Here is a 24,034-nt window from a genome sequence, read left to right as displayed (position 1 = left end):
CTATATTTGATAAAACTCGATTTATTTTGCATGCGTGTACTCCTTGGGCAGCATGGTCTTCTCCCTGACATGAAGTAGGGTAACGCACAGTATTGTAATGCTATCACGTTCCTAAATGAGCATGTGGAAAAATATCTGTTCTTAGGGGACGCTGCTTGCACTGGGTAAATACATAAGAGTTGTGATAAAAATCCATTTGTTTAATTAGTGCTTAAATTATACTGGGGATTTTCCAATCCACAGAGTGTTTGTTTCTACCTTGAGTAATGGGATGTGCAAAGTCTGCTGTAATGGGGACCCAAAGGGCTGCAGCTCGTTTAGGGTGTAGATGCCAGGTAAGGACCCCCCTGACTCTCCTAGATGAAAAGCCCTAATTCCTGTATGGGGAATATAAATCACAGGAGAGGTTTTTTTTTTCCCCTTACTTCCCTTGCCTGCTTTGCTGCGGTGGATATTTGCTGTAGAAGAGTAGAAAAATCATTAAAGCAGTAGAGATTGATGATCTGATTGAGATTGAATGATCTAATCTGGCATTCAGTGCAGGAAAATAAAAACTAGGGCTATTGCAAGGTCTGAAGTGTCACTGGAGTTAGTCTTTGCTCAGTTACATTTTAGCAGATGTTGGAGACCAGATTCTGATCCCAGCGTAATACAATTCAGATGCAATGCATTTGTCCTCCCCATCTACTTACACTTAAGGAAAGGTAATAGGAAGGAAGAGCAAAAACTCTGACTTTTTTTCTTTTTTAATAATGTTTTTCAAAATTTCCAGTAATTTATTTATTTATTTATTTTGCTAAAAGCCACCTTTACTGAAAATCATTCAGGATTTCCTCTACAGTAATTTAGATGATGGAGCTGAAAAATCGAATACTTCAAGTAGTTTGTACCTAAGAGTTTCAAGAGAATATTTTATATGTCGTGAGTTTTGGAGATGGCAGAGCTAGGACTCTGTTTATTGCAGCAATATTGCCTGGTTGTGCTTACTAAACTTTTGCCACTGGAAAATAGCTCCAGGAACCGTACAAAAAGCTATTCATCATTTATAAGGTGCGCCTTCAAACATTTGTTTAAAGATGATTTCTTTCAGGGAGGATCTCTGGGGACGTTTTGAAATGAAAATACATTTTAAAATGATGAAATCGCTGTCGGAAGGGAATCATGAATTGTGATGGTATCGAAGTGTAATAGCTGGAAGAGCACAAGGTAATGCCCTTCTCCTGCTGAAAGCAGGCCGAGGGAAAAGAAAGCAAGCTGCTAGAATCAGGCTTTTCCTCCGGGAAAAGTCTCGATATTGCAGTTTACCTGTCCATAATGTGGATTTTGTTTGAAGACGAGCTCTTCATCTTCCTGCTTGCACGCTGCTTTGGGAATCCCTGCTAGTTGTGTTTTGCCTGATGGGTTTTTCTGAGCGCAGGCTGTGAGCCCTTTGTGGCTGGGGTGTTGGATCAGCAGAAATCCCTGTGCAGAGACACAGAGTTACAGAGCTTGGCACGAAGCAAACTGGTTTTGCTTTGCCTTGGTCTTCGAGGACCAGGTTTATTTAGGTTGCTGAAAGAACAAGGCTTTTTGTTTCGTTTTGGCACTAGATGGAGCTAGGGGACTAAACAAAAGTGAAAAAGTGACGGACCATTATGAGGAAACATTAATGTTGCTTTCAGATGTAAGAGAAAATTGACCCTTAAAGCACCCAGAAGCCTTCTGCTATTTAGATATTATTCACTGGACTTCCACCTAATGTCCTATCCAGGGAAGAAACCTGTTGTTTATCAGATAAACCAGGGAAATACACTTTATTCTGAAAGACACTGTCCCTTGGCTGTCACAGTTAAGGATCTTAATTATCCTTATCAATCCCATTGTAAAGATCTGCTGTCCTAGCAGCTCCTGGCCATATTAACAACTGACCACGAGTGCTGGGATCTGTGCACAAGCAAAGGTTTCAGTAAAAGTGAGCTCACAGCTGTTCTCTCCTTTTCTCTACAAGTATGGAAACACTTAATGAAGTTGCTTAAGGTTTCATGATTTGTATGACACAAAGGTTATTTTTCCTGCTGTCAGTCCCGGGCCAATTTCTAGTTGTTTGTGGGTGTAAGTGTGAGAAAACACAGCCAAACAAATTTAATTTGGGGTGCCTAATGCACCTGGTGAGAGGTTATCTGCGCTGGGTCTGTTGTTTTGTGCATGTAAATCTAGCAGCTTGAGTTCCTCTTTGTTGCTTGTTTGTTGTGCAAATATTTAAGTGTGAAATAATAGCACAGGGGTGAGGGAATGGGAAACCTCCAAAGAAATCCAGAAACCCTCTTAAACCTGTGGTTTCACCTTCTGGAAGCAGGCTGGAGCAAGCCCCTGGAGAGCAGTCACTGCCTGGGGACATGGGCTATAGGCAGCGAGGAAAGATGGGCAAGAAAGACCTTTTAGTACATGATTACTGCTTCATTCAGGATGGTGCTGAGCCAACTTGAGCTTCTCTATTCTTGACTTTGCAGCTGCTCTAGCCATAGCTTTGGTATATAATTTTTAACACTGTGTATCCTTTTCCATTCTGAGCATCAGCAGGATTGAGATGTTTATGTGGGTCAGGAACCTCCTCTCTGTTGTGCAGTAGCTCCAGTCTTTGCCTCTTTATCCTTTTATTTGCAAACATTAAGGACTTGAAATTATTTCATAAAAGCATTGATTCTTCGCAGCCAGAAGGGGGTGAGGGGAGAAAACCTCAGGCTGTGGTTGCAAAAGTTGGCAACCTTGGCGAATCCTGAAACTCCCCGCTTCCTTGCAAATGAAGCGCAGGGTCCGAGGGCCTGAAACCATTCCCTCTGGCTGTGCAAAGCAGGCTTGCCAGAGGCTTGTAGCATAAATCACATTTTTCTTATCACAGGGGTAGCAATCACATTTCTGCTGGGTACGTGCACCCTGGCAGAAGGTGGTTAATCGCCAATTAGCAGGCGCTCCTTCTTAAAAGGCACAGGCAGGACGGAGCAGGAGCATGCTGCTTGCATCGCACGTGGCCTTCTGCATTCGACAGGAGAATATATTAAAAACAGCAGCTGGAAACCTGATGCCACCTACCTTCCTCCCATGCAAGCTTTAATTATAGCTCCGGACTTGGCTGAGACGTGTCAGTGGGCCTCGTGCTAGGACAGCTTCTTCATAACTGAAATTGGTGTCCACGGAGGAAGCGTGTGTGGCAAGATGTTGAAACACAAATGCATTTTATGGAAGTGCTTCTGGGCTGAGCTTCAGAATTAAGCTAGATCTCATAGTAAGACAAAGAAATTAAGCCACCTAGAAATCTCTCTTTACATATTTCTTTATTTTTTTTTTAATCTCTGCACAGATTTTGCTGTACAGAGCAATGTCTTGGTCTCATGGGCAAGAAATGTGTAAATAATTTTTCTGTATTTCAGATGTGAACCATAGCGTGGCCCTGCGGTTCTTAAGTCACTGCTTGAGACCACTGGGTGGAGACAGAGCTGGAAATAGTCTGGGAGTCCCTGTTATCTTACCTGCCTTCTTTCCTAAGCCCTGCTGTAAGCAAGCAGAGACACAGCTGGAATGGAAATGGAAAATGCAGCTGCGATTAAATTTCTGTTCCCAAAGTCTTTGCAGGCTGTATTTTTGGTGTCCAGGTGGACGTCTTGTAATCTGGTGAGGCCAAAACAGCAGAGATGTGGATTTTTTTTACCTGTAGAATATATGTGCAAATTCTCTTGATATTCCCTTCATGAAATGGAGGGTTTGTAACAGTGGAGGGAGTGCCTTCAAAATAGCATGCAAAAGGTTTTTTGAAGACTTAATGCTTTTTTTTTTTTTTCTTGAAACATCCTTTGGGGGCATTTAAAATCATCTGTTGTCAAACTTGCGAAACTTTCTCTCTGCTGGGGCTAAATTCTGTCATCCCAAATCCCTTTTCATGTGCTCTCGTAAAATAAAGCAGCTTCGGTACGGGCAGAAATAGCCCCAAAGCTCTCGGAAAGCCGTACCCTGGCACAGTTCCCAGCAGAAGGTGTTTTAGAGGCGATGTCAGAGCGTGCTCTGCGGTGCTTATTTCTGGGGATCATGTAAGGAAGTGGGAAGCAGAGTGTAAAACAGAGCAGTCTGGAGGCTTAGGTCGTAGCCTGGATCAGTTCTTGGAACAAGATGAGAGGAAGCCAGAAATGATTACAAACCCTGCGGATAAGTCTTCTGTCTTTTTTTTTTTTTTTTTTCAACCTCCTTTTCCATGCTGGAAGGTTTTAGCTCTGTGCCCTTTTCTTCCCTTCCTGTGCTACATCGGAAACGAAGTTTCTATTACCTTTTGATGGAAAAAATAAAGCTTGAGGGGCTCCTGGAAGGTTGTTTTGAGGCTGTACATCTAACCTGTCCTTTGAAGCTTCCGAGCGTCCCCAGGTCTCGAAGGCAGACCTTTAATGTTGCTTTTTCCTTATTCAACCCCAAACTTCTCTGTCTGTGTCCTACCTGAAGTCTGCCTTGGCTTAGTTTTCAGCTCAGGACAGTTGAAGAAGTGGGTTTAGAGCACAGAAGGCTTTGCTTCTGCTCTTGGTCCTGCAGATCCCACAGAGGCTACGTGGAACAACCACTTACATGAAGCACAAGTCTGCGGTAGGGTAGAAATCCTATTAGTTCATCAGCTCCAGCAACGGGACCCTCAATCCAAGAGGAGTTGGGTTGATTTTTGAGCATTTGTTTTTAAGATCCCCCGTAAGGAGGTGGTGGTGTGTAATTTATCTATTGCACAAGCGAAGGCTGAGCTTAGAGACCAGGCAGCTTGCCACAAATGCCACCTCAAAGAGGAGAACCAAATACTGCTGATGAGAGGGCTTCAATTAATGCAGCATCTTTTTTTTTATAATTATTATTATTTTTCTGAAGGAAACCATTCCCAGGTCACTTCATTACAGCCACCTGGATGCCAGGAAGCTTGCTGGATGCTGGGTGTCTGCTCACATTGGGCATGGAAGCAGACACATGTGGACAGCACAGCTGTCAAAATGCAGTAGGTGCTCGTGTCTTTAATGCAAGATGAGCTTTAAAAGACAGCCTTTTTAAAAGATATGAGTCTTGAAATCTAATAGTCTTGCTGAGTAACTAACTCAAATAACATGCTGCATTATTTAGGTTGTGTACAATAAAACTCTTCGTGCTCGCAGTGAAAGAAGTTCTTCATATACACCTGTTGGTGCTGTAAAGGTGATGGATTTGTAATGTACTGCATAATTAAACGTTGCAGGGGTATTACTTTGGGAGGAAGGCATGTAATGAAGGGGATATAGTAAGTTTTGGTGATTACAGATAAGATTGTTTAGCCCAAGTATAGGACGGTCGGCTTTGCTGATTAAAAAATGTCTGAAAGAAACACAATTTTGATTAAGCCCTGCATTGCTCTGCCTGCAATGGATGAGGTTATTAAGCTCTATTTTTCCATTAATAAAACAAATGTTAATGTGTTATTTGATGCTAATAATGAACTCACTGTAAATAGCACAGCTACTTCCCTACCATTTATCACCTCATTCACTGCCTTGAGGCTGGGAACTCATTCAGCACGTGGGTTTTTTTCTGGGAAAGGAGAACTGGGAAGGCTCAGCACCTCGGGACCAGCGCTGTCTGCTCAGCCTGCTCTGTGTTTGCCCTCCTCTTGTGGACAAAGCCAAACCAAAGCCTAGAGAGAGCTGAACTTCAAACACAACCCATTGAACCGTCGGCTGCAGCACAGCACTAACTTCATTAAACGGTGTTAATTCATAGGAGAGTGACTCGAGGAAAAAACTGCTGACCTCTCCCTGTTCCTAGAACCTCTTTGGAGGCTGTAAAATGCTCCAGCAGCGATCACGTTGCTGCACAGATAAAAGATCTGCTTGGCCGACAGTTTTTGTGCAGCGGCTCGCCTTCAGCACCGCAGCAAATCTTGGTTGTGAATTTCTCCTGTCTGCTGTGCTTGGGTCAGGCTCTATCGCATGTGCTCCGAGGCATTGCCCAGGGGATGATGGAGTGCTTGGAAACATTTTCTTAGTAACTTGTCCAGGTATTCAGGAGGAAGGCTTCTGGTGTCATCAGTGGGCTTCAGATTGGGCACTGCTTGCTGCAGGCAGAGGGTCTGGGCCTTTTCCCCATCTCTTTATGTCAGAGGTAATTGTGCATTAATCCTTTTATCCTCGGCAGCATTGCCAGTTGAGGAGAGAAGAGGAAATAAAGCCCCAACGCGCTGTTTATTCCTATGGTTGTAAAGCTTTGTGTAGCTCCTTAAACCGGCGACATTACAATGCAAACAAGTGGAGCTGCAGATAAAATCTGTAAATGCCACCTCGGGAGGGTGGCTGGAGCCTTCCCCGGGTGATTTCTGCAATGCTGCTCAAGGAATTTCCTTAAAACTCTGTTGCAGGGGCTGCTTGGTGAGCAAATGGTGCTGGTGCTGGGTAGGAGCAGCTTCCAAGAGCTTCCACTTCAGGTAGGGCTGCCACAAACGGGTGTCAGCAGCTGCAGCCAGAAGGAAACGCAGTCGGAATATGTGACCAGTCTCCCCCAGCCGCCTTCTTTATCCCCAGTAGAAATTAAATTAACTTTAAAGGACTATAAAGGAAGCACGTCGGATGAGTCAAAAGGATAAATACCCTTAAACAAGCAGGTTAATGAGATTCTGCTGCGATATTAGGAGAATATTTGAGCTCCCTAACAGCATGGGTGTATCAAGTCTGAAACGGAACAATTTACAACCCTGGCTCGAAGTAAATAGTCATTAAACGTGATGCTTCAGAAGACTGTATAGACCTTAATTCATCCTATCAAGGAATAATCTGTTGTGTCAAGACTTGGAAGAAAGCTTCATTAAAAAAGCAATTGAAAACTAAATGCTGGGATCTGAATAGCCCAGAAGTATTTCTGTAAGTATGAGGGAATTTGGTAAGCTGGCCTGTGTTTAGAGATGTGTCGATGAAGCTTCTTTCAGCAGGTGTAGACACACTTGGAGGCTGGTTATCTTCTTCTGCCATGATTATTTTTCTGTTTGATGGCAGTCTCTGGGCAAGTGTATGGTTCACTTGTTAGGTGCTAGACAAAAACAGTTTCAATTTTGCCATTGTTAAGTTTTTAAAACAAGCATTACAATTAAAATGACTTATTTTAAGGTTTGGCTTAAGTAACAAATGCAGCTTTCTCCAACTCAAGTGGAAACAAACCATTTTATTTCGGTTTGCGTAAAATTCTTCATTAGGCTGCAAATGATTATTCCTGATGGAAAAGAGGAAACCCTTTCTTGTCTGGAGCTCCGTTTTTGGTACCTTCCCTCCGTAGTTCAGCCCTTGTGGACTTGTGCTGGATGCAGACGTGATGGGTACTCCCTCGTACCTGCAAATCTTCTTTATGATCACCCGTGGCCGTTATTCATGTAGCGTGATGGTAAAACACTGCTGTCGTTTGGGCTATTACTGTGGCAGGGGACTCCTAATCCGTTTTCTCACGATAAATGTTGCGTGTGCCGTGCCACATTAACGTTATGTAGGATTAAGCGACGCAAATAGAGTGGATTTGAATCCCCACCCTGTAATTATGTGCAACACAGCTCAGTGGCTGGAAATACACCGAGTTTTGACTAATATACAAGTTTCTGCTGAGAGGAACTGAAGCACTTGGGCTTATAATTTCCCCCTTGAGCAGCATCTTTATTTTTTAGGAACACTTAAGCAGTAGTGTTTGTTTTATTTGTCTTTGGGTTGCTTATGTTCTCTGAACAATTCAGTGTCCCCTGTTTGATTCATGTAATCCGGATGAAATTCTATGGGATGTTTCCCATTTCTCTATTAATAGATCTATATTGGTTCTTAAGACATGGTCCCAAATATCATGATTTTTGAAATTCAGCTTTTTCATGAAGAATCCAGCTGTTCGAGCAGCACGCTGCTAAACAGCTTAGTGCTCAAATTTGCCTCGCTCAGGTATGCAGCATATTACTCGGTGCCACAGACAAGTTTCTTTTGAACAATGCAACTGAACTTGAAAACAAATCAAATCAAAATTTACAAGCTTTTGTGTTTTTAGAAGTCCTCTACAGGAGAGCGCTGCGCGTTACCGCAGGGCACAGAGATGAATTTAGCATTATCTGAGTTATGTGGCTGAGGGACGAGATAGTAAAGATTTGCTGAAGATCACACCAAGACCTTGAGCAGTGCTTGCTATATTCAAGATCCACACTGGATGTGGCCTCCAAGAGCAGGTGGGAAAAGTGATGATGGATTTCTCACCCACGCAGACATCTTGAGCTATAGACAAGCCTTGGGTTTTCTCTTCCTGTGCCAAGCTCTAAATGTGAATGAACACTTCACAATTTCGTAGTAGAAAGGAGGGGGAAAGCACCTGTTTCTGCAGGATGTGGTGTGAATGCCTAACTCCGCATGTTCCCCTTGGAAGGAGCCCAGCAAAACTGTGGATGTGCAAGCCCTGCATGTGTGGTGGTGCCCTGCTGAGATCTTCAAGTCCTGCACAGAGCCTGGGTTAGCTGGCTGTCATGTTGTTCTTCTTTTGGCCTCTCTGGGCTATCACAGGAATATCTTTGCTCTTAAATGGTCACAAACAAGCACCATGGGCTCGACAAGCTGCTCTGCACTTGTGAGTGTTGGTAGAGCGCTTGGGCTGCAGGGGAAGAAGGAATGGATGGAGGATTGGTAATCAGCATCTTCAGCTGATGATTTATGCCAGCTTATTAGAACAGCCTTTCTGCTGTTGTAGCCAGAAAAGGGATGGCCTTTTGTGCAAGGAAACACATTCTTGGTCTGTTTTCTTCTGGTTTTGGTTGGCTTGTTGGTGCTGAGCTCCCTGGAACTGCATTTCAGCCACTGCTTCCAGTGTGCTGCCTTGGCTTGGGTGACCCTTTTATAAAGCTTCTGGAAGGGCAGTCATCCACAAGGCACCATATCTTTGCAGGTAATGTTTATTAACAGCATGGAAAAAAAAATCAGTTATTTAAGGAGGGTTGGATCAAGTCCTTGCGAAATGCAATTCCTCTGAAGGTCTGCAGATCAGGTTTCAGCCCTGGGCAGCCTCAGTTGCCTAGCCCAGATGATATTTTCACCAAGGGGCCTTCATTGGGCTGTCGGTGTGACTTGCAAACCTCCCTGCTCGCTGTTAATGCACTGCTGGGGGAGACTCGTGCATCACAGACCTGTGGGTGATCTCCTGAAGCGTGCTGATGTAACCCAGGCTGACACCTCTCCCCCAGCACCCAGCTCCCACCTCTCTTTCAGCTTCCTTTGTGGGTGCAGTGCCTCTGTGTTATCTGTCACGCTGTGATTGTTCCTCTGGGCTCGATGCTTCCTATGATGGCTCCAGCCCTTGGCACATCACGGGCTAGGTCTTTTTTTCCCCACCTTGACAGCCAGGGTGGTTTTTCACTCCCTTTTGCCTGGGCAGCACAGGCAATTTGATTTTGTTCTCCTGCTCAAACAGCTGTGTGGAGCAGCCTGGTGTGACAGGCAAGGAAACGATGCAGCATCCGAGCTGGGTTTTAATCAGGCCCCAAAGATATGCTGATTTTGAAGACCTTTCTTTGTCCCTTGCTGGTTTTCCCTCTGCTCTGCAGTGGGGAGGGGACTGGGAGTGATAATCCACCTGTTCTATGCAAGCAGCACGGTGCAGCCCCTTGAGCTTCCTCTTCATGGTAAGAGGTGTGTACCCTTGTCTGTTATGGGCTGACATAACAAATGGGCACAAGGAGTGGATAACTAACACGTGAGGAAGCTGAGAGACCACAAAAGCCTGTGGCTGCATTAGCTGAAGTCCTCATTTCAGGAGCAGAGGCAGTGCCAGCACCTGTGAGCTCCAACAGCTGCTGCTGCAAACCCTGCGGCCACACTGGAGCAGTGTTAGCAGGGCAGGGCTTCTCTCTCCTGCAGCAGGCTTGGTCATAATGGAAAAGGAGCCTCAAGATACAAGAAAAATGAAAAGAAAGAAGGAAAGAAGAAAGGAAAGAAGAAGCAGCCAGTGATTACACCTACGCTGGGCAATACCAAATACCCTGTAAGGAGTAGTGAGAAGTAAAATCAAATCCTTTCAAGACCTCTGACTTCTTTTATTTCCTCTTCTAAACTCTAATTTTTGGACACCGTAAATCCCGTAGACTTTTATTTCTAGTATGTTTACCTTTAGATACATAAAACAAATTTGCCTGTGATCAAAATATGTGTCAGAAGGGCTTTGACACTGAACACTTAGCTTGCTTGTCACATGAGCATCTCTTACAGGAGCTCTGGGGACAGTGGTTAGGAGTTGCTTTGTGCTGCTAAATAATTGTGCAGGTCTGCTGAAGCTTTTTAGCCAGCTATATTGCCTAAGGGTATAATGGTCCTGATTCCTTACTTCAAATAGGGTCTGCTGCACCTGGAGCCTAGGTTAATGGAGTACTTTCCAGCTTTGTGCAGTGACAACAATGAGAAAACCCCTCTGATTACCCTATTTCCATGCAGTTTTCATGCCTGCTCTCTGTAAACCTAGAGAGTACGGTTTACTTGATCTCTGCAGCTGTTCGTAAAATTGTCCAGGATAATTGATTTAAAAATATGCTCCGTGGCTTCATAGCATCCCTGGGACATTCTGGGCATCTCTGCTTTGTCATCTGTACCCAAGCCGTGCTGATTCTTCGTGACCGAATACTTTTTGCGAGTTTAGTGGTCAAGTTTATGATTTTGTAGCGTTAAGGACTAGTAGGGGCTAAACCCTGGCATGGCTGGGCTGTGTAGTGGTCCCACAGGCTCCGAAATGAAGAGGAAAAAATGTTGACTTGCTTTAATGCTGGATCCAGGTTTTGTGGAGCACGTGGGGAATACCTGGCAGAGCTAAATCCCGAAGCTGCCACAGCTCCTGACTTCCATTCCCTGCTTGTACAGCTGGATCATCCTTTCTCGTTGCTGGAGTATTTTTTTATTTTTATTTTTTGTCTAGCACTGCAGCAAAACCAGCTGGGTTGTGGCTGTGGAGTGGCCCTGTGAACTTAACAAGAACGAAAAAATGCATTTGTGGTCCACCAGTTGTTTTTTGCTGTGCCCAGAAGGGGTGCTTAAACCTGCACACGTATCCCTCAAACTGTACTTGCCTTTTATTTCCTTTGTGCTACTTCTCTACACGTTCCTCCATCCTGTCCAGGAGGACAAAGTCCTAATCCAGCACTGTTTTCATGCTGAAAAGAGAACTTTGTATTCTGCCTGTGTTCTTTTCTATAGGAAACAAGATTCGGGCACTTTCCATCCAAGCCATCTGGGTGCTCTCCTGGACCGCTTGATCTGCTCTTGCAGAAGCTTCCAGATTTTAAGCAGAACAGGATGAAATACAGCGATTTATTTCTTGTTAGGGTGAAACATCTATGTATTTGTTGATGCTTATTTGCAGCTCAGCTGTTTTCATGTGGTTCCCTTCTGTTTACTCTTTAATAGTACACAGGGCCGGAGGATACGTCTCTCTTCTCCTTTAAATCTGTATTCTGCTGCTGTCTCATCTGTTTAATACATTTCCTTTACAAATCTAGACTTATGTTTCAGCTTAATGCCAGCAAGAGCTCTGGAAGGATTTATTCTTCTGGACCCTAATGTAAAATGAGTAATGCTAGAACTGGCTCCCTTGGTAGCAGCAACACATTTTACTACTGATTGTCAGAAACAATAAAAAAGGGAATATGTTGGTAGTTTCTGTGCTATTTGCTTCCTGGGATTTTTGTCCTGAATTAACCTCCAGAAATATATTGCTTGAGTAACTTTGGAGAAGTTCTCAGCATGCGTGGAAGAGAGAGAAGGAAAAGAAATCAAGCTGTTGCTACAGTTTTGGTAATAAATGCCAAGGAAATGAGACATTTATCCCAGGACTATGTGACCTGCTGCTGCCAGCCATCCCACTGTGTTCCTTAGGGACCATGAGTCGTGTGCATTGCACCTACACAGCTGCAATAACTTGCATTTCTGCCTTCCATCCTACACCATTTTGGTGTGTTCTGCAAGTAAGCCTTGATTCAAAGCCTCTTGGAGCCCAATTCTTCTCCAAAAGCTGAGGTTTGTCCTGTTCTTTGGGTCCTAGGACAGCCCAAGGTCCTAGGAATAAAAAAGTTCATTCAAAGTGATGGTTAATCACTTGGCTCTTCACTTGAACTGATCAGAAGCAGGATTTGTTTTATTCGTTTGCTGGGAAATTTAAGCACTTTCTCCTCTATTTATAAAATAAGTGAAGGTGTCCTTATTTTATAGATACCAATGCTGTCAAAATTAATTTGTTAGCAGCCGTCCAGGGTTTGGTTCAGTGGACTGAGAAGCCTTAGGTGCCGGCTGTACTCTGCAGCTTTTAGAGTAAGAAGTTGTAAAAAGGAGGAATAACATTTGTATTTCAAGTGGCAAGAAAAACAAGCTTGAAATTTCAAAGTTGGTTTAAAGCCTGATGCTAAAGCACGTCATAAATGTCCTCAGTCTGCCCCACCCACAGCTTGGTAAGGCTCCTGAGATTTAAAGAGCTATGTAGATATTATATTGCTGTCTCCAGACAACATTTTTAGGTTTAATTCACTTTTTTCTTTGTGAACATTTTCTTGATGTCAGAGATTCACTGCTCTGTTTGGAAAGAAATGCAATGAGTTGCCTCTGTTGATGTGACGAAGCATCCTGAGTGGCAGAAACTTCCTTTGTAAAGGCTAAAGATCCCTCCAAGTTTTCAAGTTTTCTGAAGGCATTACTTGGTGGGGGAAATAATACAATAAATTTAAACCAAACACCTTTCTTCTCAAACTTATGTCTCTGCTTTTCCCGGAGTAATCTGTTCACAAGCCTCTTCCAATTTTAACCCCTTTCAAGGGAATCCTGAACAGCCGAATGCTTTTTCTTGAAGATCTTGAGTGTATTTATTTTATTTTAATTTTTAATTGTACGTGTGTCTGTCTAAACAGAGTTGGGCGTACGGACTTGGAACAAAAGCTGATGTGCTGTGGGACGCTTTTGGGTGAGCTGGCTCTTCCCATTCAAGATGTGAACCCACCAAATCCTCCTGAACTTCCCAGTTGATGCTAAAACCTTCACGTTCCTTCCCTTTCAAGAACAGTAAGCTGAATTTGCAGTGTATACAGGGCTGAAAACTGGCAAAAAGACTCTTCTTATGCTTTCTCTCTTCAGTCTTGAGGACTGTTCAAAAATCTGCTGAGCCTTAACAGCTCTTGTACATCATTTACCCCCCCCCCCCCAGCACATTGTGCCTGGTATTTAGTGCTTCAGTAACGTAGCTGGAAGGGATGGTTGAGGGGGATTGATTCCAAGGACCACCACCTTTGGCCTGCCAGGTTATTTGGATAAATTACCTCAGCGCCCTGTATAACTCAGGCCAGACATGGGCACTGGGAGTCAGGATTCCTGTAAAAGCCCAAGGCGTGACCTGGAGCTCACTGAAGTCAACGGGAACCTTTCCAAGAGGCTGCAAATCCTGCAAGGGGCAGCACATTTTATTGGGTTTAGCTCCGGAGCTTTCAGGTTTTACTGCTCACAGCTCTCCTTCCCAGCTCAGTGTGTGTCTGCTCCTTGCAGCTCACATCGTCTTGCATTCGTGCTGTGGTTTGGGATAACAGACCAAGCTGAATGAACCGCAGAAGCTGAGGAATTGGGAGCTTTGCCTCTTGCTGCTAGAAGGGCAGGAACCTCTGATACCTGAGCATCACATGCTAAATATTATGGAAAGCCATACATATCTCTACAGGTACTTAAAAAGTGTATTTTCTGTGCTTGTGTATACTTAATTCCTCTTTAATTTATTCTCTGCAGGCTTCCAGAGAGTTGCCACCCAGAATCATGTTGATTCAGTTGTGACGAATGCATCTCCCTCCTGCTCAGCTCATGTAGTTTACCAATATTGGGAACGCCTGATCCCCTAAAAACGAAATGTCACGCTTTGCTGTGCGTCCTAGCTGTTGTCAGTGAGCCCTCCCTGCACCAGTAAACCTCCTTTAAACTGGAACCAGCTGGAGCCATCGCTGATCCTCACGGTAACAGCTAGCTTCAACTGTCATAAACGTCAGGCAATGTAACAGAAAGCTTCGTGCATCTGTTCCATATATTTGAATACAATTTGACACACAGAAGGCCTTAATAGACAGATCTCCCAGAGTTTTCTCTCCATGAGCCCATCCACTGCCAGATTCCTGAAGAGCATTTTGCCAGGGGGATGCGCTCTGTGGTGGTCTGGGAGATCCTGGTGCTGTCTGCTGAGATATTTGCTTTCAGAGTTGAGTTTCTCTAACTTTATAGGGATTTATGCTCAGGTACTCATGGCTGATGGATGCCCTGACAACACGGGAGGAGCCACTGAACTGAAGTTGGAAATGCATCCTTTCCAAGTAAATACTGGAAAGGTTTAGTGCCACGAGGATGCGTGCAAATCTTACTGCTCTACAGCTACGCTGCAACACGGTTGTATGAGGAATTACGAGTGCAGATGCCCAAGGCAATCGACCAACACAAAGGATTTACAAAATGATGCCATCAAATCTAAACTCAATCTTGGGTTTTGTGAGGCTTAAAGAACACATCGCCTCGGAACAGAAGATGCCTTCCTGTTAGGAGATGTTTAAACTCTTTTTTAAGAGGTTTGAATACATTTGGAAACTTGATGGAAAATATCAAATTTATAGGTTGTGGGGGAAAAATGTAAAATCTGGTTATGAAAACTGCTAATTTCTGGTTTCTCCGTTACCATTCCGTGGTTTACTCTGTTTGTGACAGATGGGGTAAGCAAAGCAAGCTTCACAGAGCAGTTTCTTTGCCTCATGTTCTCAAATAGTACGAATGCTCAAGGTTTTGGGAACAGAACATGGTTGTGTTGTAATTTTAAGGGTGTTTGGACAAAACTATCCCACTAGAAGTTCTCCTCCCAGCCCTGCCTTTGTGAAGTTGCTCTTTCACAGCCTCACTTGCTGCAAAGGACACGACAAGGATTTTACATTTGCTTTATGTTTGTTGGACTAAACTTCCAGGGACTTAAAATCTAATATCCCACCTGTCCTCTCTATTGCTCACTTGAGAAGGACAAAAGGCAATTAAAATCACCGGCAGTGTCAGTAACATGACAAGAGCTGACATTTTTAGGTTGTTGAGTGTTCCTTCCGATAGATGGTTCTGCAGTAATTGTCACATCTCATCTTTGTCTCCTGCAGGGAAGCTTACTTTCTGAAAACACCGTTGGGCTTTCCAAATCGCAGTTCTTCAGCAACACCAGCCAGTTTTCTTGCTTTCCTCTGGACAGAGGTGCATCGCAGTGTTCGGAAAGGTAAACGTGTGTCCTGCAGCCCCCGGTCGCTGTTAGCATTAATTGTGTGTTTACATGGTCATGGCACAATGAAAATCACACGTTTTCAGTTCGCTCTGATGGGAAAGCAAACTTTGTGCTGCTATTCATCCCTGGCAGTGCTTTGAGAAGCTGGCAGTAATGAGACGCAGTGAATGAAACTTTTTTTTTTAGTCATTTTATTTTGGTAGAATTCCAAAGTTTGTCCCATCTGGCCTGGCTGGATAAGTACTTATAAAATGCTTTTGCCTCAGAGTTTATTATCTAAATAAATAGTTGATGCCAGAAGGAGCTTTCAGTTGAGGCATGCATCTTGAGACCATGAAGGGAACAAAAATGTAGAGAAATCTGGGCAAGCTGGAAACCTAAATCAGCCCATTCACAGATGAGGGCTTATGGCATGGGCTCTGCTGTGGCTGCTTGCCCTTGCTGCAGTGAGCAGTGGGAGAAGGGAAATTCATGGGAGGGTGGTGGTGGGATAGAAGTATTCAGAAAACTTTTTAAGGAAGTTAGGAAATAGTAAGTGTGACATGAATTAAATTAGGTGAAGTGTCTCTGTGATTTGTAACTGCCAAAGGAAATGGAGGAAGGAAAGGAAATCTGAGACTTTTTCAGATTCAGAAATGGGATGTTGGAGCTGGATGCCTGAGTTCAATTTGTTTAAAGCTTTGGGTTATTTGAAAAACTGAGCTGCAAACTTTTTTTTTTTTAAATAAAAAAAAAAAAAAACTTTCCTAAATTGGAATAATTGTCTGCACAAAATCAGATGAAGAATGGAGCTTGTAACAGTAAATGATGCCTCTGGGAAAACTGGTATAGCTCTTAGCAAAAGAGATTTATAGAGAGAACAATGAGTGGAGATGGATGCAGTGAACTCGATCTTTGTGAACCAAGACTGATGTGGAAGTTTTGTTTTTGCAGTTTATACTACCTTCTGTACCCCAAGATGGATTTATAGTTTCCCATTGTAAATTCATCATCATTTAGCCAAGAATTTCTTTCTTTTTGAGGAGGGTTCAATATGGGTGAAAAATCAAGTTAAAAACCACAGATTTTATTTTTTTTTCCCCTTGAGTAATCAAAATGGATAAGAAACCCCCACTTACATGTGTTTGTCATGTACCTTTGTACTGCAGGCCAGCAAGGTCAACCTGGAGCAAATGAGGTCCTGTTGTGGAGGAGAGGTTTTCTGCATGAGCTGTGCCACAGGTCACAGGTGATGCTCTCTGCACGGGAGGGGAAGACACTGTGAGCCTCCAGGTCCCAGCTCGACAGCCTTAGTGGTGTACCACTTAGCCTGAATTTCCAGCATACCCTCGGTGAGGCAGGAAGCTCAGGCTCTGCAGTAGGAAAAAAACACAAAACAGAAAAAAAACACAAAGCTCAGTTCCTCACAAATATGATATTTTATGCTGCTCTTCAGCAGTCTTTGTAGTCATGATTATCACTTATTTGAATGTTTGCAAAGCTCTTTCCAAATTTATTAGCAGGTTTAGACTTGAAGGTGCTGAATAGCTGACTTGAAAGATGAGTAGTCATAAAAGCTTGTCCATATGCATCCCTCTGACGTACCTTGACACTTCTGTAAGAGCTCTAAATTTTTTGTCCCCAAAAATAGGGAGTTAGGGTCCTTAAAACAGACCAAACTTCAGCCATCTGAATCCCATGGTCATGGTACAGCCAGTCTGTATATTTGGCTTCATGAGCTAAGGTCTAGGTTAAGGGCAACGCAACCTGGGGCAGACTTGAAGGGCTCTAACACTACAGACAAGCCTAGGAAATCCTGGAGGAAACTGTGTGATTTTTTCTAGTGATGAAAATTACATAAATACTGGCTTGTGAATTTTCACTCTTAGTGGCTTAATATAATTCTAAGTATCTAGGGGAGGTATTGTTGATGCAATACTGTACTGTAGGCAAGGTGAAAATATCTCGTAGTCATCCGTGGTTGGTGCAGACACCCATCTCAGGAGCATTTACAACTAGTGCTTGAAACCTCAGATTTTTTGTACATGTAGTCAATGGTGCTGTGCAATAGGAACCAACCCTAAGCAATTAAACGGGAGCTGGGATGGGAACTAGCAGGACAAGGATGCTCTCTGAATTGCCCAGTTTGCCACTGTCCTAGCCATGTGCAGGACATTGTTCCTCCCTTAACGCCCCACTTGTTGGATGGATTCTTAGGTTACACTGACAGCAGCACGGTCATCTTCTGCCTGTGGAACTTGCCGTGTGCTGGGATGCTTAGTGCAAAATAATCGATTGTGGGGGGGTGTTACATAAAACCATTAATTTTGATTTTGTTAGCTCATTAATGGGCTCGCTTCGTCTTTTGCTTTTGCTGCACAAAGCAGCATTATATTTAATTAGCATTGGCTGACCTTCTTTTTTTTTATTTAGCTGGTAAAAAGGTTATTCAAGTCCTTAAGAAGAATTACTGCACCTTCCGTTGACCTGATAATTGGTATATGGTTGCTGGGGGTAATTGTGCTGGCTGCCAGTCAGGCTCGTGAAGTCGGTGCCCCTGTGAACCTACACGCCACGCAGGTATGTACGGAGCAGAGAGGAGACAGCAGGTATGAGCTAGTATTGTTCTCTAGCAAGGGTCAAAGCACTAAATAAAAATATCATAATAGCAGCAGTGACAACCACTTACTGACTGCTTGAGGGAGCACCTATGCAGGCGTATGCAGCATCAGGGCCTGGATTCCCAAAGAAAGAGGGAATCAGAAGCCCAGGCACAACCCTGGTAGCTTTAAGTGAGGACTGATTTATTTCAACCTTTCCAGCTACTCTGCCTCACATACAAGTGTCAAGGTTCCATTCAAGGCATGTCCTTTTGCAACTTCCTGAGCAAACAGTCATTTTTCTTCTAAATACAATTAAGGTTGTAGTGTAGAGAATAATTGGGGTATCTCCTGATGATGCCTAGCTAGGTAATTGCAGTGATTCATGGAGAAAATACCAGCAAGCTTGACTTGAATAATCAGTCTCACTTTGGGTATATTTTTTTCATACCAAACTAAAACCAGCAGTCTTTCCAGAAGCTAAGAGACTCTCAGGCAACTGTATTTTCTGTACATGTGTCAGTATAAGCATGTGCATTTGTTCTTGCATGTCAAGTTCATTGTTTTATTACCTTCAGCTTGCATTTCTTAAAAACAAACGGTGATGCTGCACTCAGAATTGCCTGCTGTCCCCAGCGCCTGCTCTGAAAAATGAGAATAATAGACCTTCATTAAAACTTGATTCAGAGGCAAGCTTGTATGCTGAACTTGGCTATTGCAAGTTTCCTTGGTGAAAGCTGTGGGAAAACACATGCTTAAAAACCTTCTCGAATCAAGCTCAAGGTACCTTATGGCTTTGTCCTTTTCAAGACAGCTTTCTGACTTTGAAGGCACCCATTGACACACTGTCCATGGCACCTGTTCTCTAAAATTTCTGCAGGATGCTTACATTATCCTTCTGCATCTGCAAATATTTAATTAATAAACTTACCAGAGACTCAAATTAGAATTATGTAAACCCTCCAATGATAATTATCCGAAGCATATCTTTTAAATTACTCTAATAAAGACTAAGTATTATCACTCTGCCCTTTAGGGTTAAGTGTGCTCAGACTATCAATCTGCTTTACTGATCACGGTCTTGATCAAGCAGCTGTATTTGTAGCAGCATAAATCTGCCAGTGGTTATGTTCAGGTCTACACCTACAACAGGAGCTAATAGTCTTTTATGTTAGACATCCTCAAGGATACGGTGATAATGGGGTTCTGGAGAGCTGTTGAGATTATGTGGAGCAAAATGGCTGTGAACCAGCTGACTTTATGTTGATAAATTTCTTTTTGTTATGTTACTTGCTGTTGATAGATTGGTGTGCAGAAGGAACATAGCCTCCTCCGCTTCCTGGAATTAAAAGTAGCACTCCCAGCCCCGGCATGTTAATATTTGTTAACTAACTCCTTCATTGAGGCTTGTCACAGTGGTGAAATTCAAGGTGGGGTGTTAAATCCTTCTCTTTCTTCCCTTCTCCTACATCTTCATTGACCCATTAATTCCCTTGCCATTCCAGAAAGCTACTGTCATAAGGCTTTGACAGCAGGAATACTGATGTCATCCTACGGATGAGATGGTAACAATAGCTGGTGGCAGCCCAGCTTCTAGACCAGGTTGCTTTTATAGATTACTTCTTTAGAAATTCGAAGAATTTCTGGGAGTGCAAGCAATCAAGGGAACATAATTAATTATCCTTAATATAGAAAAAAAATAATTGCTAAGAGTTTATTAAAAAAACAAAACACCTGTACAAAGAAGTCGTGAATTTGCTTGATTCTGTCAGAATATTTGACTGTATGTTCTTGTCTGCCATCCACTGAAGTTTCTAATGATCATTGACAATACATGCGAGTGTTGAGCCTGCCTCTGACACTTCACATCAGGATTTTCTCATGCAATTAGTTCCGTGCAACTGAGACCTGATACAAAAATGTCGGGGTAATGACTGTTTAATGAACATAAAATGTGACAAGGTGTATTAAACCTCCGTCACAGCTAGCAGTGGGAAGACAGGGAGGGCAAGGAAACTGTCCCTTGTCGTCTACTTTCAGTGGGGTAGACGAGGAACATCTTCACCTTCTGCAGTCTCTTTTAATATTTTTTTTATTGTATTGGCTGCAGGAAGAACATGGTCTAAATGCAGAAAGGATGGGTGAATGCATAGGTTGGGAATGGAGTATAGTAGGGGGATATTTTTCCAGAGTTCCCTGGTGAAGCTGAATTATAGTGAAGATCATACAGATTTGGCTTATGCTGTTTTGAATTCCGGAGACACCTGTACAGATATCTACAGCTGTCTCTGTATGCCTGTGGTATGGGGTGGATGGTATACTTAACAAGGCTCCTCATGAGAAAGCAAGTTGTCTTTAAAAATTTTAAGACAGAAGTCAAAATACTAGAGTGACTGGAGTGGAGGCAAGCCAGGAAAATTGATTTCTCTTAACAGATGCTTCCTTTGCATGTTGCAGGCATCTGTGAACGTTGAACGTGCTGTTAATTCAGGGCAATGGCTTTTGTTATTTATTTTAGCTGTTTAAGAAGAAATGAAATCTATACACTGCAGCTACACCAGCTGAAGGTAACAAAAACCCAGACACTGAGCTCCTGTTGTTTGTAAAGGCACATGCATGTCTGACATCCCTGTTGTCTGGAAGGTTTAATCCTAAGAAAGAAACTTGGTCCAATCAATTCTTAAAATCTCTATGAGGCAAAAAAAAAAATATCATGAAGGAAAATACATTTTCCTGTCCACAGTGTTTGGTTCAGCATAATTAACATGAATAATGCAACACAATTTTCTGATAGTTATTATATTAGAGAGCTTAGCTGACTCATAACTGCCCCCATGACATAGCCAGAATGCAAATTACTTGGATAGAAATAGCACAGAGCTGGTTTGATTAAAATGTGATACATATTTTGAATTAAAAATATTCAAGGTCTTGCAAAATGACCTTAATGTCATTCCCCCCCTCAAGCCACTGAGGAAATTTGCATAATCATTTCTAGACAGCTTTCTACTTTCCCCTCTTGGAATTGGCAGGGCCCTGCCATTCACAGAAGAGCAGGGTGTGCTTTATTCCTTTTCTGAGCTCAGCTGCAGTAGAATAAAGATACGGCATTTTGTCATTGTGCTCTCTGAGATGCTTTATTGTAATTACAGTGATAACATATCTCGGGCATGAGTCTAACAAACTGTAAGACTGCAATCCTTGTTAGTTGGACCCACCTCCAAGTCTTTCTCCCTACAGCCTCTGAAATCTGTGTCGAGTCACTCTTAAATTCCTGTAAGCGAATTTATTTCTTCAAGGCTGTCCCTGGAGCTGGAAGCTAGCAGGAACAGTCCTGGTACGCTTTGGGGAAGGGGTTGTGTGATTTGGGGTAGCTGAGGGGGTTATGCCCTCCGGCCGCCAGCAGCACAGCCTTGTGAACCAGTGCTTGCACAGCAGATGCCACAGCTGGCTTACAAGATAGATAGGGTTGTGCTGCAGGGATGGGTTAGACAGCTGCAAGTGGTGGTTTCCAAAATCGTACCAACCTAAGCAGTTCTTGCTTTGTGAAAATCCCGTATTTTCTGGTTAGGCTTTGGTTTACTACCCACATATTTTTGCTAGGAGAAGCACAGAGCAGGAAGAGTGACTGGGGAGAAAAAGACTTTTTTTTTTTTTTTGGTGGCTGTAGCAGGGTTGGGATGACTTTGTTCTTGCTGAATTTGTTTCAAAGACTTTGTGTGCTCTTAACTTTGGCTGAAAAGTCCGTAAGCCTTGGGCACTTGGATCTCTTGGGGATGTCTCTGGGAACTTCCTCCTAAGGCTATTTTAATTATGCAGCCATCAAACACTTTGTGTAACGGTTTGGGAAAGAGTAGTGCACTGGCTGGAAAAAATAGATGATAATTTAGAGAGGAGGAGCTATTCCACAGACACTTGCCCCAAAATATGTGATTTCAAAGTCGGCTTTCACTTGGTGTGTCTCTTGAAAAACAGAATGAAATGCTATAATGAGATTCTGTGTTACTCGCTATAGCACATTTGATCTGGAAAATCAACGAGAAGTTTACATATAAAAGGATCATTTTGCTTCCTAACTGGCAGCCCTGCAGCTCCCCTTAAGGCTAGGAGTGAAGCAGCCACTTTGGTTCTCAAGATTCAGGTACTGTGGCTGCTGTAGGCACAGTGATGCTCCTCTTGGTCTCTGCAATCACTGCAGCCATTGCACTTCTGCTTGAGTATCCAGGTGAACACGTGCACCACGAGCCCAGTGATGGCAGCACAGTTTAACATAACTCTATGATTTTTAAGCTTTTTTTTTTCTGCATGCTCATGTGCTTCCTCACTCAGTTCATTCATAGAGTTTCATTCACTGGCTCAAATCCATCTCCCTTTATCATGTAAAAGTTGCTGAATAGATGGCTATTTTGGGTGACATAGAAAAGAAGGTTTTGTCATGCTGAAAATAGCCTATGTTTCCCTGTGGATCTAGTTAATAATGTGATCTAATTAATCAACTGTAATTACTTGTGTATTCTTCCAGGTAGAGTTAACACAGGGTAGGCTGCTTGTGGTTAGCACCTGAGGCTTTTGACTGCTTCTATGGCATAAGTGACAGTTTGTACAGATTTGGGGCACAAAGCTGGCCAAACATCAATTCCCTCTGTTTCCAACCAAGCTTGATCCAGGCTCTCTCAAATTTCAAAACCAGTTTGAAGGACTTGAGACCCAAGATTAGCGGACCTCCTGGCAAATCTCTCTGGGGGCTATTTTCTTGGAAGCACATCAGACCAGATAACTTGCTCCTTAAATCTTGTTTGTGCAGCCAAATCCCATGTCAAATATCCAGCCCAGTTTAGCTCCTGCTCCCACACTCTATTCGTCCTCTCTATGAGATTGTTTTGCTGTAGTGTGGGGAAAAAGACAGATGATAAAAGCTCTTTTACCAAAATATTTTCCATTTTACAGCCCAGAGACTTATCTCTTTTCTTCCAATTCCCCACCGTTCATTAATTATACTTTTCTTTTGACCCTTTTCTTTGTTCCTCTGGTTTTTGATACCTGGAGGAATGTGTGATAAGGACTTATTGAAGTTATCACTAACCCACCTTTATCTGCAGGGATGCTGCCTCACTCATCTATTAATCTTTGCACCAAAGTCTGTTGGAGTCTGTCTATTGTTCTTCTGCCTACCATTGTTTAGTATTACTCTTCTATTGTATGGTTTTCAAGAAAACTAACTGAGAAGTAACAGCAATATTTCTTAGAATGTTTTTCTAGGGATTCAAGCAGGGGAGACTTAAAAACCTGGGCTGGATTTAAAACAAACAAAATAAAAACCCAACCAAATAAGAGGGTGCAGTGAAGACCTTTGAAATAGGCGATGCAATGTGACCATTACTTAACAAATGGGTGTTTTTTCCCCCATTTAAGCAGCTGACACCTCAATGGGGACTGGGGTGGCCCATGTGCCCCAAAGCTGCCTCCCATTGGGGTGATGCCATGCAATGAGCCCCTGGTGCCTTCAGTGCAGCTACAACGTGAGAGCTGTAATTGAAGCTTAAGTCCTGTTGGTTGTCACTGCCACCGTGTTGCTTGCAGTGAGCTCTTTTAGTTTTCTTATGGTTATAATACATAACTTCATCTGATTTTCATTACCCATTGGAATCATTTTCTTCATTTACGTGCCGCAGTTGTTGTTCATTGTGCCTCTGGCACAGTTTTGTTTCCAGTAGCAGCAGATGCAGTAATTGAGCTGTTCCCTGACTTTACTGCCACGATTTGTAAAGACCTTGATTCTCTCTTCTATAGAATGAACAGCTTCTGAAGACTCATCTTCATCCCTGCCCTGTAACCAAGTAAAGCTCAGTCACTAATACTCAGTGCTGGAATGAAGGAGGTATTGCTGAGGAAGTAGACCACCAATTTGCCTGAAGGTAGCATGATCCAGTTTATTCTGTGGTGCTTGGGAGTGGGTAGGATGGCTTTAACTCATGTCAAATTGTTGAAGAATTTGTTGATCTTGTTACTATTTTATTAATTAAATTAGTTTAAGAGAGTTGAAGTGGGAAAGGCACTTCGTTTCTGGCTTCAGTTTGGGTTACTCTAACCAAGAGTTTGTGTCAATATGCTCCTGCATCCTCTGAGTGAAATCACTTCTGTTGTGTCAGTTTCATTTCTCTACAGTGCAGATTAAAAAC

General features: G+C 43.0%; 1 protein-coding gene across 1 annotated transcript in view; it reads left to right on the top strand.

Annotated features, from left to right (window-relative positions):
- Window positions 1–24,034, top strand: part of LOC311424347 (uncharacterized protein) — a 252,395-nt gene that overhangs the window by 10,279 nt on the left and 218,082 nt on the right. The window contains exons 6-9 of the mRNA XM_084499419.1: window positions 15,158–15,270; window positions 16,425–16,504; window positions 17,689–17,835; window positions 23,646–23,770. The gene's annotated coding sequence lies outside the window, so the exon portion shown is untranslated. The remainder of the gene's footprint in view (window positions 1–15,157; window positions 15,271–16,424; window positions 16,505–17,688; window positions 17,836–23,645; window positions 23,771–24,034) is intronic.

Source organism: Aythya ferina, assembly GCF_964211825.1.
Source record: "Aythya ferina genome assembly, chromosome: 27".
Lineage (NCBI taxonomy): Eukaryota > Metazoa > Chordata > Aves > Anseriformes > Anatidae > Aythya > Aythya ferina.
Note: the sequence above shows the minus strand (reverse complement) of the source record. Positions and strands in the feature narration are given on the sequence as shown.